The following is a 16,982-nucleotide window of genomic DNA, read 5'->3' on the forward strand; positions in this document are numbered from 1 at the left end:
CAAGAAAAAAAATGTAAAGCACCAAATGATTTGAACAGCACATACAACATGCAGAATTCCAAGCACTGTACAGACGTAAGAAATGCAGCAGGAACACATCAAAATTTTTGTTTCAACTAAAAATTTTCCTTAACTTTATTACATTAAAATATCATTACTTTAGGGAGCTGTTTGTATTGCTCTAGAGAGATATTTTACTGTGATGTTCAGTCACACAGCCAGCACAGAAGAGATGGAAATAGCATAGCGCAGACACGCCACATAATCTCTCAGGGTCACCATTTCCATTACCTGCAAAACAGATGTGACATAACCCGTACCAGTTCAGGACTGACTGGCGAGAAGTCCTAAGCAAGAGTTAGATATTGTCTACTGTTATCCTCTCACTGAATATAGTTATTTTTTAATATTACCTCTACAGACCTCTCAAAATGACAAATTTGAAACTAAGTACAAGTTGTATGATTATAAAATGTCATTGACTTTACATAGTAGGAAAAGGTTATTTAATTAGGGGAGGTCAGATTTTCAAAGGAGGGAGAGTTCAAAGACATGCATGGATATTTTTATTTTTCATTTAGTTGTACAAAAAAAGAGATAACTGCACAGGTACTGGTAGGCACAGGAGCACTCTACTTCTGCATAACTCTTCTGAATGAATAACGCCATACCAGCCTCTAACAAGTGAAAGGAAACAGAACAGACTCCTCTTCCCCTTCAAAACACAGGACATGGTCCCAGAAAAAGTAATACAGAAACCGGTGGACAGGACTATCTGACATCAAGCCTATGAAATCAACTTTGTTGACATAGATATGATCATTAGGGATGAGTTGGCGTACAATTTGTGCCCATCTTAGCTGTGCTGAAGAAATACAATAAAGTGAGACTACTAGTCTTCGCTCTTACAGCTCTTTTCCTCCAACATAGAATAAGTTACAAAAGCAAAAGGTCACAATAATTACTTGAAAAGCCAAGAGAGTTTCAGTGGCTTCGCTAGTGCCTGCGTGCACAGACCTGACAGCGAAATGCAGGCATGGCTGTATTTGGTGCTGAAGATGAAGCCATTTCTTCAGCTTCATCATTCTCAATTATGACGGGCATTCAATTTCTACTAAGTATAGAAATAACATAGCAGCCTGAAGTATTTCCCTTAATGACTTAGATAGACGACAAGAACCACCAAGCAAAATCATGTATGATTTCATAAAGGAATACCTTTGGGAGAGGACAACAGTTGCAATTACCTCTGTGACTTTTGTAAGGAAGAAATAATCCTTGTGAACTTGTGGCCTCACCAGACACCCACAAAAAAATCAGCATTACGTCCTGTTTAGTGTTATCTGAAGCTTGTATTAACACCTAGCACAACCAGAACAGTACCATGTACTGATGTTCATCAATGGAAACAAACATCTTATGTAAATGCAACCTCAGTTCCAGTTCTGAGGCAGGTTAAACAACAGTGAAATCTGGGTAGAGTTAGACCATAAGCCCATTGCATCTCTCAAAAAGGGTATTTGAGAGGCTAAAGACAAAGCATTCTTTAGGAGTTTTTGTTGGTTTTTTGTTTGTTTGTTTCATTTTACAGGCACACTAAGTTGTGTGATTGTGCATGGCAGCTTGCCTTCCACAACATAAATGAAGACTATTGCATAAAACACTAAGGAATGGGCAAAACGATGGTATTTTGATGATCTTACTCCTTGGGCCGGGGGGGGGGGGGGGGGGGGGGGGGGGGGTGAATAGCAGGAAAAAGTTCTGTGTGGGAATTTATTTATTTACTTTTAAATATCTGAATGGCTAAGAAAGCTCCCTGCCTAGTCCATCTTAGCTTTTTGTCTCTTACAGATGTTTAAACATCTGACAGACAAGTGTTGCAGATGATTTGTTTTAAGAGAGTTTTTGAAAAATGTGTAGCTTTGATCTCTAGGATTTTGAAAGACAAGCACACTATTTGGTCTGCACAGCCTACAGCACCCATTAAAATCCTTCATTAAAGCAATAGTGACAAACTACTGCAGTCAAAAAGGAATGATGTCAGTAAAAAGTACTGAAGTTAGTGCAGTGTTCTCAGCATTAATGTTACAATTGCCACAGTCATTATGACCATATTTTCATTCTGATTTAGTTTCAGTTAAAGATCCTATCAATTAATATTTACATGTATGTGAGAACAATACATATGCTATTGCTCTAGTGGAAATTCATTTGGAAATTATTAGAGACAAAAGCATAAATCCTTGAATATTTCTATCCGTACAAACATCACATCCTGTTTTGAATACATTAAAGTTGTGCAAGAGCCTTTCTGTATAACATAGTGCTTTTTATAAACTTTATCATACAAGTTACTTCATTTTTTTGATATACAATATAAAAGCAGATAGGTAATCTATCTAAAGCTAACTCTTACAGTGTTCTTTGTAGCACCTATACAGAATGTAAGCTATATACTATGGAAAGCTTCCTTAATTACTTACAGAAAATGTAAACCCCCTCCACCTTTTTTTTTTCTGTGCAGTTGTTATTCGTGTTTTTCAGATCAATCTTTAAGTCTGCTTACTTCTGCACATCCCTCAGAAGAAGCAGCGTCCTAGGAAAATGATACCTCAAACCACAGGGCAGTCTTGCAATATATTTATTGCAGTCATAAAGCAAATTTGCCCAGACATCTCCTTGTAATCATCAAAATTAGAAGTAACCCTATACTTCACTGCATAAAAGTCTATTTCAGAGTAAATACTTATTAATTTTTCTTTACTGATTCTACTATTTCATAAGACTAAACTTAATTTAGTAGATAGTGAGTGCTATTTCCCCTTTTTCTATAATAGTTTGAACATTATACCTTATTTTCCCTTCTTGGTTAATGAGTCTTTAGTAACAAGAGAGGTATTAAATGGAACAGCGGATTATACATTTACTGTATCACCACTTACAACACATTTGAACTACTTATTATTCAACAGAAAAAAAAGAAGAAGAAATACATGCTTTTTCATTTCATTCAGAAAATAATAGAATTTTCATACATTCAGAGCAAACTGTGCAACTTCAATTTAACATGTTTATAAAGCTCATCCAATCCAAGCTGCCTGACTTCTCATGCGGTTATAACTAAAGTAATGCTTGAAATAACTTGGTGCTGCTCTGTACCTGACAGAGTGGCTTGAATTCCTGCTAGTCTTAGTGAAGCATAATGTAAAGGTAGTGTTTCCAAAATTTAACAAAGAAAACTAATTACAGAAATGAAAAGTCACTGTTAAGGCATAACAGTTTCATGGAACTGGAAAAGAAAAAGGTAGGATTCATACCACATGTAATATGATGACGTGCATTGTAACAAACCTGTATTTAACATTCCCCTACTCTTATAAGGTTTTTGTTTATGCAATAGAGTTCTTAAGTTAAAAAAGTGTTAAGCCGTGTAATGTTACTGCTGGAACTTTCATTTATACTTTCCAACGCTTGAGGTTAAGACTATAAGGCTGATACTTCATCTGTGCAATTTTCTTTTGCAATTAAAAAATAAGGTGCATTTTTATAAAGAACAGATTTTTAACAGTGGGAAAATAAATTAAGTAGAGAGGAAGCATTATTTAGTCCAAAATCTTGGAGTGCTGGGAGAGAAACAATAGCTCCACTGGAGCTACCTTGGTGTAGATGTCATCAAGTGACACTGCAATCTCTCTCTGCATTTGCTTCATGTTTCCTGCATGGTGGTTCAGTATTGGCCATTACATAATCCGTTTTCAATGCAGTCGAGTGCTCAAACACATTTGTCACAGTCACTAATCCCATACTTTATGCAATGCAATGTAAAGAGAAAGCAGACTGATCTTTCAGAATATGGGAAGCTCTCCTTAGATGATGTGAAACCGTAAGCAGCATTGTTATGTGGAAAAAAACTAGGATTAGTAATATGGTAAGGCAAATAAAACACTTGTATTTCTAATCTGGTGTCACTGAAATGAATATCAAGATCTTATTTACCAATATGAGTTGAATTCCTCCGGAATTTTGTATTTCTATTGTCTAGGATTTCTATTACATTACAACAGCTGAACTTGAATTTTGGGAGAAAGAAAAACAACATACAGTACTGTCGTCTTGTAAAAATGAACGAGTGCTTCACAAACAGGGTTCCAAGTCACATAACCAGCTGGGTCTTTTTGAGTTGGTTAATCAATCTTGATTTCAAAACTGGAAGAAAGAAAAGAGATAATTAGACTTGACAAACCCCAGAGAATTAAACAAATTAATAGAACAAACAAGAGGATTGATCTAAAGGATACCCCACAAAACTGAGAGCAAACAGCCAGTGTCATAAATAGTTACAGACATAATGCAGTAAAATAACGTGATTAAAAAGTTCTTTGACCAACGATCTACATTAACAGCTTGGAATGATGAGCCTCAGCTCCCAGAGTTTTTCACCCTTATCCATTTATCAGTGCTGTAGCTTTAGTAAAACTCTGGCCTCTTGCATATATATATAAATAAACAGTACTTTTAGTGCAGACAGGCGATTCTCAACTGGTTGTAATTTCCATCATCTTTAAAAATAGCTTGCACACTGAAGATGACAAGTCTAAACCTTCAGCACTTCAAGTTGTGTAGCTGCTCTGGAATAGCTACTCAACATTATTAATATTCACCATTTACGGGACAAATGCAGAACATTAACCAGGAGGATGAGGATGAAGGGCTGAAAGTGGGAAGGGGAAGCTGAAAGCCAAGAGACAGGTAAGAATGAAAAGGCTCACAGCAAAAAAGACAGTGTTTGTCATGATAGCTTTGCTATCTGCTGCTCTGCCTCATATCAGAGAGGGGCAGGAAGAGTTGCAAATGCAGAGCAATGTTTTATTTGTGCTGTATGGGCTCATACCGGAGAGGGGCTGCAGAGGATGGCAGGCGGTCTGCATGCTGAGAGCTGAGGGGCCCCAGTGGCAGCGGGCTGTTTGTGGCTGCCAGTGAGAGGGAAGGGGAGACGGAGAGAGGGGTGGTGGACACGAGATTCTCCTTGCTGTCTGTGTGACAGGAGAACCTGCAAGTGAGTATCTGAGAGGTCTTAGAGTTTGCACATTGAAGTCGCCATGAATAAATGACATTCTGCCTTTTTCCACAACAGATCCCCAAGAAGGTGCAGTAAAACCACAGGCAGCATTTGGACAAGGAAGAGAGGTTGTGCTGGACGTGAGTGTTCTGTATGCGAACGTAACACTACACCATAAAGGCAGACCTACAAAGTTTCAGCTTGCAAACACTGGATAGTTAATGCCCTTTGAACTCTACATGAAACACCTTTTATTATCCATGAGGGTCTCCCAACACAGACACCAGTAAACCCACATCTGCTTCATCTTGGATTGGCATCACAGAGCTAGCTTCCCCAGTCCTCTTGGCACTAGGTTTGAAAGATACCAGGTCCTGAGGATCATTCAAATGCATTCAGTCCCGTCTTTACATCTAAATGACAGCATAAACCATTCAAAAATATTCAACTTTCATACTGCTTCAATTTGTGGTGCTTATTTCAGGATTAACACCACCCTTTGAGTATTCTAGGTAAATTCAGCTTAACATAATTTTATGAAGGAATTTCAGGACTTGGACACTATCTTTTTTCAAACCATATCTAGTTTTATTTTGAGGATTAAGGTTCATAAGGTTCATAGGACTAAGCGTTCTAGAACCACACAGTACTACTACATTTTCTCTTCCCTCATTTCTGTGGAAATCGGAGTGGGAAGGAAAACAGGTTTAATTCAAAGGCATGCACAGACCTTACCCTGCACCTAACATGTGACACTGACACAAGGAGGAAGCAATTGTATTCCAAATTTCAACCAATTTGGAATCCAATTGTACTCTTGAGGTAAATGTGTGTGTTTGTATGTGCATTCATTAATTAACTCCAAATAAATCCTTTGGTCTTGTGCACTATGAAGACTTCCAGTCACTTTCTAGCAATTTTACAGAAACCACTTTGCCATTACAGTGACAAAGATGGAAAGAGCTGGAATGGAAGAACACAATGAATTTGCACGCTAAAACCCAAGAACTTAATTATAATCCAGTCTTAAAGTCTGCTCTTAAAACCTTGCCTACTAAGGTAAATATCACTCAGCACAGGTTTTTAGCCAGGCCTTTATTGCCAAAGTATACCACCAGGTGGCAAGATTGCAAAATAAAGATTAAAAAAATCATTCCTATAATGCATTCAGTCAGGGCTGCTTCAAGGACCCCTTGCTGGGAAATGACAAGTGTTTTGTGAGGACTTGGGTAAGTGCTTAAATCCTCCATGCATGGTTCTGTAAAATAAAGTATTTTAACATTTCTTCATCACACCTCACGCAGCCAATTTACTTACAATTACATTAAACTCAACACAAAACTCCCATTACGTTAAATGGGGAAACTGTGACCACCAAATGTACTTCTCTAAGAAACGGCGTTGCCACCAGTTTCCGTCTACTTCTTCTTTCTCCGACATCGATTTTACCCTCTTTGAAAGACCCTAAAATCTTACGTGACTTCAGGGATCGCCATGTTTACATGAGAATACATCTCAGCAAAGATGGCTAACAAAATTATGTTTGGTAAATAGGAGAAGAGAAGACCTTAAACTTCCAATCAAGCAAATCATTTTTCCCTCCCATGATACTTTAATTTCTCACAAATTATTACATAATTCTTTATTATCTATATTATTATTGATTATTTATAAACCAAGAGATAAGACAGCTGCTTTTGAGATCAGCCATAACAGGAGCGTACATTATAGATATATGAGCTTGGTTTAATGGCCTTAATTTCATAGAGAGTACATTACTTTACATTGTTATTTTAATCCAAATTTTAGGAAAAATGTAAGTTCTGAGTAACTACTCAGAAACATGTTACTATAATGTTTCACCCCAGACCTCAAAGGACACAACATAAGCGCACAGCCCAGCATTATGTGTTTTATACACATACATATACACACACACGCATATATAAGTAACTAAAAATATTAGTAAGACTATCTTCCTTACAACAAAACAAATAACCAAGTTGCACAGCTAAACAAGCTGATGAACAACCACAGTTGACCCGGAGATACACAACACAAGAAAATGATTCCAGAAATGTTTTAGGCTTTTTTTTTTCCTTCCATTCGTAGTGTGGCACCTGCTTAATAATATACAGCTACACTTCACAACTGCTTAAAATATTGTCATTATCCCTTGAGCTATAAGAAATTACGTAGGTGTAAAATAATCAGAATGTCAAGTACATTAAATGTCAAGCATAAATAAGAACCAAAATTGGAATCTCTCAAAGATGCTAGCACTCCCACAGTTGGGCAAAAAGTGTTAACTTCAATAACTACCACCATTTGAGACTTGTATTATTTTACAAAACAAAATTCTTTGCCTTAACAGCATGTAATAACTTGAAAGCTGATTTAGCATTAGAAAGTAAACATTAACTAAGTCAACAAGAAAACTTCCTGCGCTGAAGTAGTTTTTTATTTGGGACTCTTCAATTCAGACACTTCAGGGTATTGTACTGTTATAAAAAGAAAACAAAACAAACAAACACAACACAACACTTTGGAGAAGAAAAAAAGGGAGGGATGAGTAATACATGAGCTTGTATTATTACATGGGAGGGCACCAAGAACATAAACTGTAAAACAAACAGCCAAGTCATAAAATTTTTCTTCACCCGTTAAAAAATATATATATATTTAAAAAAAAATTGTCCAATCCATTTTAAATTCCAGAATTCAACAACCATCAAAATGAAAATCAAGCACTCTTTCCTCAGTGTCTATATGCTAACAAAATATTTCAAAGTGGAGCTATCTAAAATCTAAACTAGATTGGAATCTCTTTCAAGAAGGTATTTTGTTTCAACTGAGTTCACGCCATACACTAGCACAGCAGAGTCTTGACCACACTCTCGTCTTGTGGACCTCAATGAAAGCATTTCAAAACATACAGAAACACAATGCACATTATCCTAGCTTTAGGGGGCAACACCTACTACCAGCTGTTCAAGGAAAATCAAGCAAACACATTCTGAACTGCTGCCCTAATGTTCACATTTTTCTTCCACATTAACTATTTAATTTTCTATCTGAAGTGACAAAAGTAGCCTTGCAGGACATTAACTAGTTCAGAATGGTTCTATTTAGAAGGCTTCAACCAAGAAATTCCCCGAACAGTCTGTGGTGTTGGACGAGCCAGGACCCCATCACAGAGGGGTTTACACAGCAAGAATGTGTCACAAAACAATGAGCTACTAAGGCACCCGTGTTGAAGAGATTCATGGTCTTGTAGAGAGGCAGCATGGAAACTTCTCTAAGTTTCTCATTCCAACTCTACTCGTCCTCTTTTCTTTCAAGCATGGGCTCTCTTCTGGGAAGAGCAATAACAGAGTTAATTGATTGACAAATGGATCAACAGGAACTGGACTGAGATCACCAAATCACTTTGCCTCAGCCATATGAAGCTGTCAGCCAGCAGTAATAATGAAATTGACTCTGATTTTATTTGGATTGAAGTTCTCAAGCATCAAGGTTAAAACACTTCCATGTAACTGTCCCTAGCTGCACACTCAGTCAAAGATAAAACATGCAATAGAACTGAAATGAGTTTTCCTCTACTGTTACAGAAAATATCTAACATTTCATACCTCTATCAGCATGTATTATTCATGTTTCAAGATTTCTACATTATAAGAGAAAACTCTCAAGCTCACAAAATTATGCAATTCTACAGTCAGTTTATAGAACCAAGGCAACCAGTATTTACCACCCTTGATTAAGAAAGAAAGGCTCTATCAACTGTTCAGCAGTTGCTAACATGCCTTTTCCTTTCATTCAATAGTACTATGATTACCACGTCAACTTAAAGCTATGCTTCTATCAAAAAACTAAGAAACTACTAAGTATAAGGGTACTAATAACTGAAGTAACATTAAAGTATTTGTTGATTTTCTTGTCTCCTGAAACAGTATGTAAATATACAACAAGCATTATATATGTAAAATTAGCCAGTGCCATACAGCTGAGCAGCCACTCTTGAGGTCTTCAGAAAAATAACACCTTTTCCTTCCCAGAGAGTACTGTGAATGAGTCCCAGGCTCAGACAATTTAGGTACGTGTTCATATAAAAAACATAAATAAAATCCTCTTCAATGTTCAAGAACTCCCTCTAAAGCACTTACAATACAAAAGGAAATCTTACTAAGAGGTTGCATACACTTGATTTATTTCAGGAAACCAAACAAAAATAACAAGAGTGCCACCTATCCTTCATCACGAATAATAGAATTTCCTATGGAATGACCTTGCTGTTAAAAATGCAGCACAATAAAACCTGACAGTTCAGAATATATAAAGCTCTCCATCTGGACAGAAACCAGGTTAAAAAAATAAAACAGAAAGCAAAGTGTTGCATGTAAAAGCAGGAAGAAAAAGAAATTGAGGAGGAGGATTGGAAATAAAATAAAATAAAATAAAATAAAATAAATCTGTCAGGCATCAAGAAGGTAAAATCCAAAAGATCAAAACACAGCAAAATTAAGGATATTTTAAAGCTTCCAGATGCATTTTGGACTTTGGTAATAATTTCCTGAAAATAGGTTAGCATGTAACGTACAACCAACCATCTTTGCCTAAAACAAGCTGTAGTACACAAGCAGCAGCTGCCAATTAATAGGCAAAAAACGAGATTCTTCGTACGCAGGTAAATGGGGGCCATGAGCCGGGCGGGCAGGGGTTTGTTTCCATTTGTGTAAGGTTAGAGTGGACATGTGAGTCACACAGGCGGGTAATCCCATCACCTTCATCAGGAAAATGAATAGAAGTCATTAAAAGGAATGAAATAAACTCATAAACACCTATCCTAGTGAAAGAAGCCAGTTTTTCTTTCCTGTAATGGGCAGTCATGCTTCCCATTTGCCTGGAGAAAAAGCGCGTGAATGAGGAAGCTTCAGCTGGATCTATGCATTCGGATATATTAATTTCCAAAGGATATCTGTAAGCTCTTGAAAATATCTTCCTCAAAAAGAGTCCTAAGAAAACTAAGCCACTAGGAGAAAGAGGAAAGGTCCCTGCTCTCAGGACTGACTTGGTTCAAAGTGCACCGCTGCAGCCGGTGACATGGAGCCCTTCCAGCAGCTGCCCCCTGCGGGCTCACACGGTAGCTGGAAAAGGGCATGGGCGGCAACACAGCAAAGCCACACCAAGACATAAGGTTCATGGTACCACGATGACGGCTAACCACAAAGAGCTGCAAAAAGATCCTTCAGGCCTCTGTGACTGAGCATTAACATGCAACTCAACGCAGGTGCCCATTACACAATGCACTTAGGAAAGCCAATCCTGATGTCATGCTCAAATTGATGACAGCTGAGCTCATCATTTCCTCACGGAAGCGAGGTCCTGGCATGACGGTGGGTACCCTGTCCCTTCTGTTCTCATGCCCATAACCTTCGGGCACAACCACAACCGCAGGAAATAGACACACAATACACAATTGATATCTCAAGTACATTGCACGCAAAGAAGTCACACAGGCGCAGCAAGATAGATAAAATCCAAAATTCCCTGCCAAGGGTATCCCTACACAGCAATCACCATTGCCAGTTGGTTGGGCGGAAATCTCTTGACAGTGAAGCAACACTTTTTAGCAGGCAGACAGCCGGTGCTGACACCTGGACACTTGTCCATGCAACGTTTCTAAGAGCGAGGAGCGAGACACCAAGCACGAGTGAGCATTGCTCACCAAGCAGATCTTCTACAGAGAAAAGATTTCCAGAATAAGCAAAATGCAATGTCACTTGGGAAGGTAACGGAGATTGCTTCAACCCTGTGTGAATTCACAATTTTAACACCACCACCCCTCAAAGTACAGCCCTTTTAAGAGGTTTACTATGTTAAAAAAGGGAGGAAGTGATCCAAACAAGTATTGCAACCTCTCCAAAGAACAAGATAAGAAACAAACAAAAAACAATTTCAAGTACCATGTTCATCAGAAGCAGCTCCACAGTCCCTATGGATTGACTTACATGGAAAATAGAGAATGATCATTTATCCATGGCTGGAGTTTTGCTCTAGTGGAGCACATAACATCAGCAAACTCCTTAAGTATAATTACAGCTATATACTCAATCCAGGACTATGTAGTATTTCATGCTCATTCAATTTGGTTTGGAATCACATCCAAGACATTCTAAATTGTGCTCCAGTTACTGAATTAAAGAAAAAAAAAACTTGCATATTCTCTCAGAAGTTTCAGAAGGATGCTTTTAATAAGTACTGAAAGAAATAAAAAAAGGCAGAAAAGCAGAAATGCGACAAATATTTCTCATTAACGAGTGCAATGGTTTCACTCAAAACAAGTTTTCTTGAAAAAAATATGTTTATATAATATCATTAACATGTTATATTACCAAACCAACTGTAAGTTTACAATGCGGCCATTTCAACTTAGGTCCTATAAAAATTTAAGCTGGAAGGAATAAAATTCAAATCCACGTGGAAGTAATAGGGGTAAAATCCTGAAAGAACAAATCCCTTAATGTATTCACAAGAGGGAAGAAAAAAAAAAAAAAGTGGAAGTATTGTTTCTGAGCTCCTAATGAACACTAAGCCCAAAGAAAGAGCAAAGGATCCAGTGAAGGAGGTTGGGAAACTTAACATGGGATGAAACAAACAAACAAAAACACACACACATGCACACACAAAAACAGACCTGCAAACCGCTATTAGCTATAAGAATCAGAACTTGACCAGTTAACAAGGTGGATGAAGATTACTCACTCCACAGCACGGGTCCCTGCTGGGACTGCTGGTAGTCAGAACCTTCTCCTCAGGAGCACCTGCCTGATGGCAGCAAGATAAGCTATGCCCAGCTCACACATATATTAAAATTACAAAATTGCATAAAGAATTTAAGTGACCTAAAGATGCCCCATAAGGCAGCACATGTCCAAAAGGCACCATGGATCAGCTGCGTTACTGTAAACATTACCAAAGCACTATTTGAGTAGCGAACTGCAACAGTATTTCTGAGCAGTTTTTAAATCCAACTTCATGCTTGGATGAAACAAACAAACTGAATAGAGAATTCTGTTGTAAGTGACAATTTTTTTTCTTGGCATTTATTTGGTTTTGGAACTTGGATTAGCGTTCGTGCTTGGTGTGACTGAAGTGGAACTGATACGTGATAGTGCCATGAACTGGCACTGCAGCTTTTGTGTAAGAATATTAATAAATATGTACACAAAACTAATAAATACACACAAAAATAATAAATATATACACAAAACTGGACCAAACATGGGAAGGTTAACATTACCCACAGTACCCCAAGGACAGAGAGAAAAAGGATGTCAAATCACACTTGGCATTCCCAGACAGCAGGACTGTAAGCACCTGAGCTAGTGAGAGCTGGGAGCTGCCTCCTGAGGCCACGAGAGCTTCCCTCGATAGCCGTGACACAAGCCCAGCCCTGTGTCACCTGCACATGTGGCAGCAGCTCCCGATTCCTGCCAAGCCCCCAGCTTCCCTGAAGTGCCACTCCAAAGCCGGAGCTCACGGGATTTAAAAGGCAGCGCCTCGCACTGACAGACAAACTGTGCTGCCACCGAATGACCTGCCCCATGGTGCCCCTGCTACCTTGTGTCATGATGGTGGAGTTTTATAGGAATCGAGGAAAGAACAAGTGGGAAAATAAGAGGAGGGCTCTATAGACAAGGGTGCTCTTGCAGCTGGGAATCAGAGGCACAATGGCACACCTACGCTCTTCAGTTTAGAGTGACACCAGTCTTTTGTCATGAGGATCCTGTGTACTTCAAGAACGATAAAAGCAGACACACGAACCTTCAGAGCAAACGTTCAGTGGTGGAAGAAAGATAAGTATGTTCAGCACTGTCTTCTGTCACAAGTAAATATGATCACAAGGATGTTTATCCTCATTTTCAGAGATCCAAAGTAAAAATATGGAATTAAGAATTAAGAACTTGGCACATTGGGAAGCAGGTGGGCCAAGTTACTCCGAAGCTCCACACACATGATGGTTGCAAAGACTCCCGCAGCCCACCCGCCTATGGAGCAGTACTGCCTTGCAGAGGGGCAGCAGTAGTTTGCAGCACCACCATCACTACAGGCTTCCAAGATAATCATCAGCTGCTAACTGCAGTCCTGATAGTAAGAGAACTATTTATATTTTCTTTTTAGTATTAATACCTAACATTAAGCATTCACTGTTTGCTTTCTGATTTGAAAATAATGAATGCACTTTACACTTCCTATCCACCCTGCAAGGAACAGCACTGGGGCAGCTAAAAAAACATGCTGTTCTGCACTGCACTTGTCAGAACAAACAGGCGCCAAGTTCAAAACTGTTGGTCTTCCTCCAGCTGGATACTGGATACCACACCTGAAATGGTCTGCGAATAAATGTGATGCAAAAGTATTTTAAAAGGTACTCTGCAAAGGTTCATTCTGACCAAGACAGCTTTCTTAGTCTCCTGCTTCTTTGCAGCCATTACCATCTGCTCTGCAACAGACATCTTTGCAAACATTTTTCCTGACTGCCCAAAGACTCCAATAAAACAAAACCTTCTCGGTAAGCTGCTGCAGATTGCTAAATGACTGCCTTACAAAGGCCAAGGCAAGCTGATGAGCTTTGTGTAATCGCCAATAATAATTTAGATAACACATGCGAAAGGCCATCCTATTCCCCACTCAGAACTATCAATCTTTCAAATAGCATTCCTAAGCCAAAACGAATCAGTCAGAAATGCCCAGTTCATTTCTTTACAATCAATTTAACCTGGCTCACAAGAAGACAGACAAATTGTTTTGCCTCAAGCTCGAAGATTCTGCTCCAGATTTATAGTTGGAAGAGTCTCTATACAAGTAATCATACACGTCCAAATGACTGTTCCTTTAAAATTAGCACCTAAAATTATAAATAATAATAACAATAAAAGCAGCTTCCTTATGCTGCAGGATTTCCTTATCTGTTTAACTCCTTTAGGGTTTGCTATAAATGGGGCAAAGAAAGCTACTACTAGAGCAAATGAAAAAATAACCTTCTTGACCTTGTTCCAAGAGGAAACGAGTAAAAAAATGAAACATCCAACCACTGCCTATACTATGAAAAACTTGGTTTGGTAGCTGCTCTGGTCTGTGGCCCACAGCTACGATGCCCCCGTGCACCCAGTGGGTGCAGCGCCAGGCAAGGTGCCCCTCCCGGCCCTTCCTGGGTCAGCGGAGGCAGTGTGAAAGGCTGTCCTGCTGGCAAGCACCTTCCCAAGCCTGGCAAGCCCCAAGGCAGCTCCGCCAGGCACCAGCCCCACACACTACAGCAGCAAAAGCCTCGGAAGAGGTGCTCAGCTCCCTCACGCAACACGCAGCAAGTGCTGGACAGTGCACGGCTGGCGTTTGCAAGCTCTAGACGTGGAGATCCCCAGAACTACTGGATGAAGGTTTTTTCAAGCTGGTACATGAGATATCCACTTGCTATACCAACACCAGTCACAAACAGTTTTTTTTTTCCTTTTCTCTTCCAGTTTCCTGGGAAGCTACAGCCACTTTGCCAGCTTTGTGGCCATTGCCAGTGCTGCATTTGTCACCTCAGTGATAAATAATCTCAGCTGAAGCACAAGGTGAGGATGACACGCCAGCTGAAGACAGCACAAACTGGGACTACCTGCTTTCTTTAAGGTTTGCATTGCTTTGACACAGCAGGTGTATATCAAGTCTCTCACAAGCAGCTCCAAAAGCAGTTCAAGGTCTTGATCTTAATTCTTTAAGTAACCCCATTTCTGTACAGAGCAAGTTTAGACTGTGCATTGTCAGACCTACATTTCCCTGGGAAGGATAAAAGGAAAGGAAAAAAGGAAGGAAAAAAGAACCATAGGAAGGACATGAATGAAGTCTTCTCTACTGAAGGGATGCAGACACAAAGCAGCTATTTGGACACCAGACAGAACCGAAATGAAGCCCTCTCTAGGAAGCTCCCATCCTCAGCAAGAACATCTCAATGCCAGAAGCGGAACTGGAAACAGAAATTCTTTGTTCACCAGCAACCTCCTCCCTTGGTCTTTTATTGCCCCTAATTCCATACTGATATCAAAAGTTTTGACCCAGAAAAGATGGATTTCGTATAGGAGTGAAAGCTAGCAACAGAAATAGCTCTTTGTAAGTGATAAGCATTGCAGTCTAAAAGTCTCTTTTTGGAAGTAACAGCTACAATCCAAGGCATTAAGTCCACTATGTTAACAACACCAAAGTGTAGGTAAAAGACAGGACAAATACATGCTGCCCCCAGGTTTTCAACAAAATGATTATTTCTGAGCTACAGACGTGAACGATACTATGTATAACTCAAAGGTCATGCAAATGAAAACAGGTCTATTAAGAATACTTGGTTCTTCATTCCGTTAGAGCAATTAGGCCATCTCGTACTCATGGTACTGCTGTCCACAAGTAACCAAGGAGGCTTGTTTCTGTTTTGTTGGCAGAGCTGTATGGAAAAGCTTCCAGGCTTCATTGTTTATGTTCTGATTAGGAAAATTCATTGCTAATAGCCTTGTATCGTCAATTCTGACCATCTATAATCATGTGTCATCCTCTGTCCTAATCCTAATATTCACTAAAATAACATCTTAAAACATTGAAATTTTTAATCAGCAGAATGTCTTAAAATCATTAAACTAATTTAATGCAAGGATTAGTTTTTAATTTGCTCCTAATTTTTCACCATCAAAGTCTTAGAGCATGATTTCAAACAACCCTATAAATATAAATGTAGCTTATTTAAAAACAGAACAAAACTGACATTCCCATCTAATTACACAAGACAGAAATAACCATTATTAAAGAAAAAAATAGTTTCATTATCAGAAAATTCACCAATTCACCAAACATCTGAAAATGTAAAAATATGTTGGGAATGATTTGAAAAAACAGATCCTAATTGAAAAATAACAGCTCATCTAAATTTTATTTTCTTTGCTTTTTTTTTTTTTTTAAGAAAATTTAGACAGCTCTGCACTCGTATTGAATCTAAATATAATTGCAATACATCATGCAAGATAATTCTCACAGGAGAGATGACATATCAGTAGCAACCAGACCCTGATGTGGATTAGGATAACGGGGAAGACAGAGGAGGAAGAACACAGAGCTCCCTTCTGCATAACATTTTTCCTGCACACTGTACATCAACACAATCAAACAACACAGTCACCTTGTTGAATAATGAATAACAAAATGAAAAGAAAATTAAGGAGCAGTAAGCAAGGGAGAAGAGATTCAAGCTGACATTTCAAATGAGAGGAAGTCACCGAGAGGTTCACAGTGACTGCTCCAGATGGCAGGAGCTATTTTGGCCAGACTACCTGGCTAGGACGGGAGCTGCAGTTAGGTAAGCAGAAGGGGGCAGGAAGAAGGAAAGGAACAAAGGAAAAAAAAAACAATGACTGAAAATGGAATTTTTACCCTGCAGACCTCCTCATTCAGAGCCGTGCAAGTGACAAAATTACAGAACAGAACAGCAACTCCCTATGAATGTTTAAGGAAAAGGAAACCAATTACCACTGATGGTTATGGATATAAAAGTTCCTTTTGGCCAGGGTATGGATCAATTATCTCTCCCATGCCTGGCTTCCTATAAACATAATTAAATTGACAATTTTTTATAAGTAAATCGTACGTGTGCTTTGGGCAACATAATGCATCTTGCCACCTAATTGCATTCTTTATCATTCTTTATCTGTACTTTCCCCATCAGCCTCCCTTATTTTACTGGGAAGAAAAGAAAAGCTCTTTTATATATATATATATATATATATATATATTCTTTTTTGTTTATTTCTTTGCCTTAAGGCTCAATGCATATTCTAGCTGTCAGAAGTGATTTCCCTGCTCACTGAGCAAATATTCTCAACACTGATTTTCTTATTTT

The 16,982-nt window shown here is 38.7% G+C and overlaps 1 protein-coding gene across 17 annotated transcripts in view; it reads right to left on the reverse strand.

Annotated features, from left to right (window-relative positions):
• ATP2B2 (ATPase plasma membrane Ca2+ transporting 2) overlaps positions 1-16,982 on the reverse strand; it is a 417,587-nt gene that overhangs the window by 264,424 nt on the left and 136,181 nt on the right. For all 17 annotated transcript variants that reach the window (XR_005822948.1, XM_040568574.1, XM_040568590.1 and 14 more), the window contains exon 3: positions 4,102-4,206. The gene's annotated coding sequence lies outside the window, so the exon portion shown is untranslated. The remainder of the gene's footprint in view (positions 1-4,101; positions 4,207-16,982) is intronic.

This window comes from Cygnus olor, chromosome 10 (genome assembly GCF_009769625.2).
Source record: "Cygnus olor isolate bCygOlo1 chromosome 10, bCygOlo1.pri.v2, whole genome shotgun sequence".
In the NCBI taxonomy this organism is placed as follows: domain Eukaryota; kingdom Metazoa; phylum Chordata; class Aves; order Anseriformes; family Anatidae; genus Cygnus; species Cygnus olor.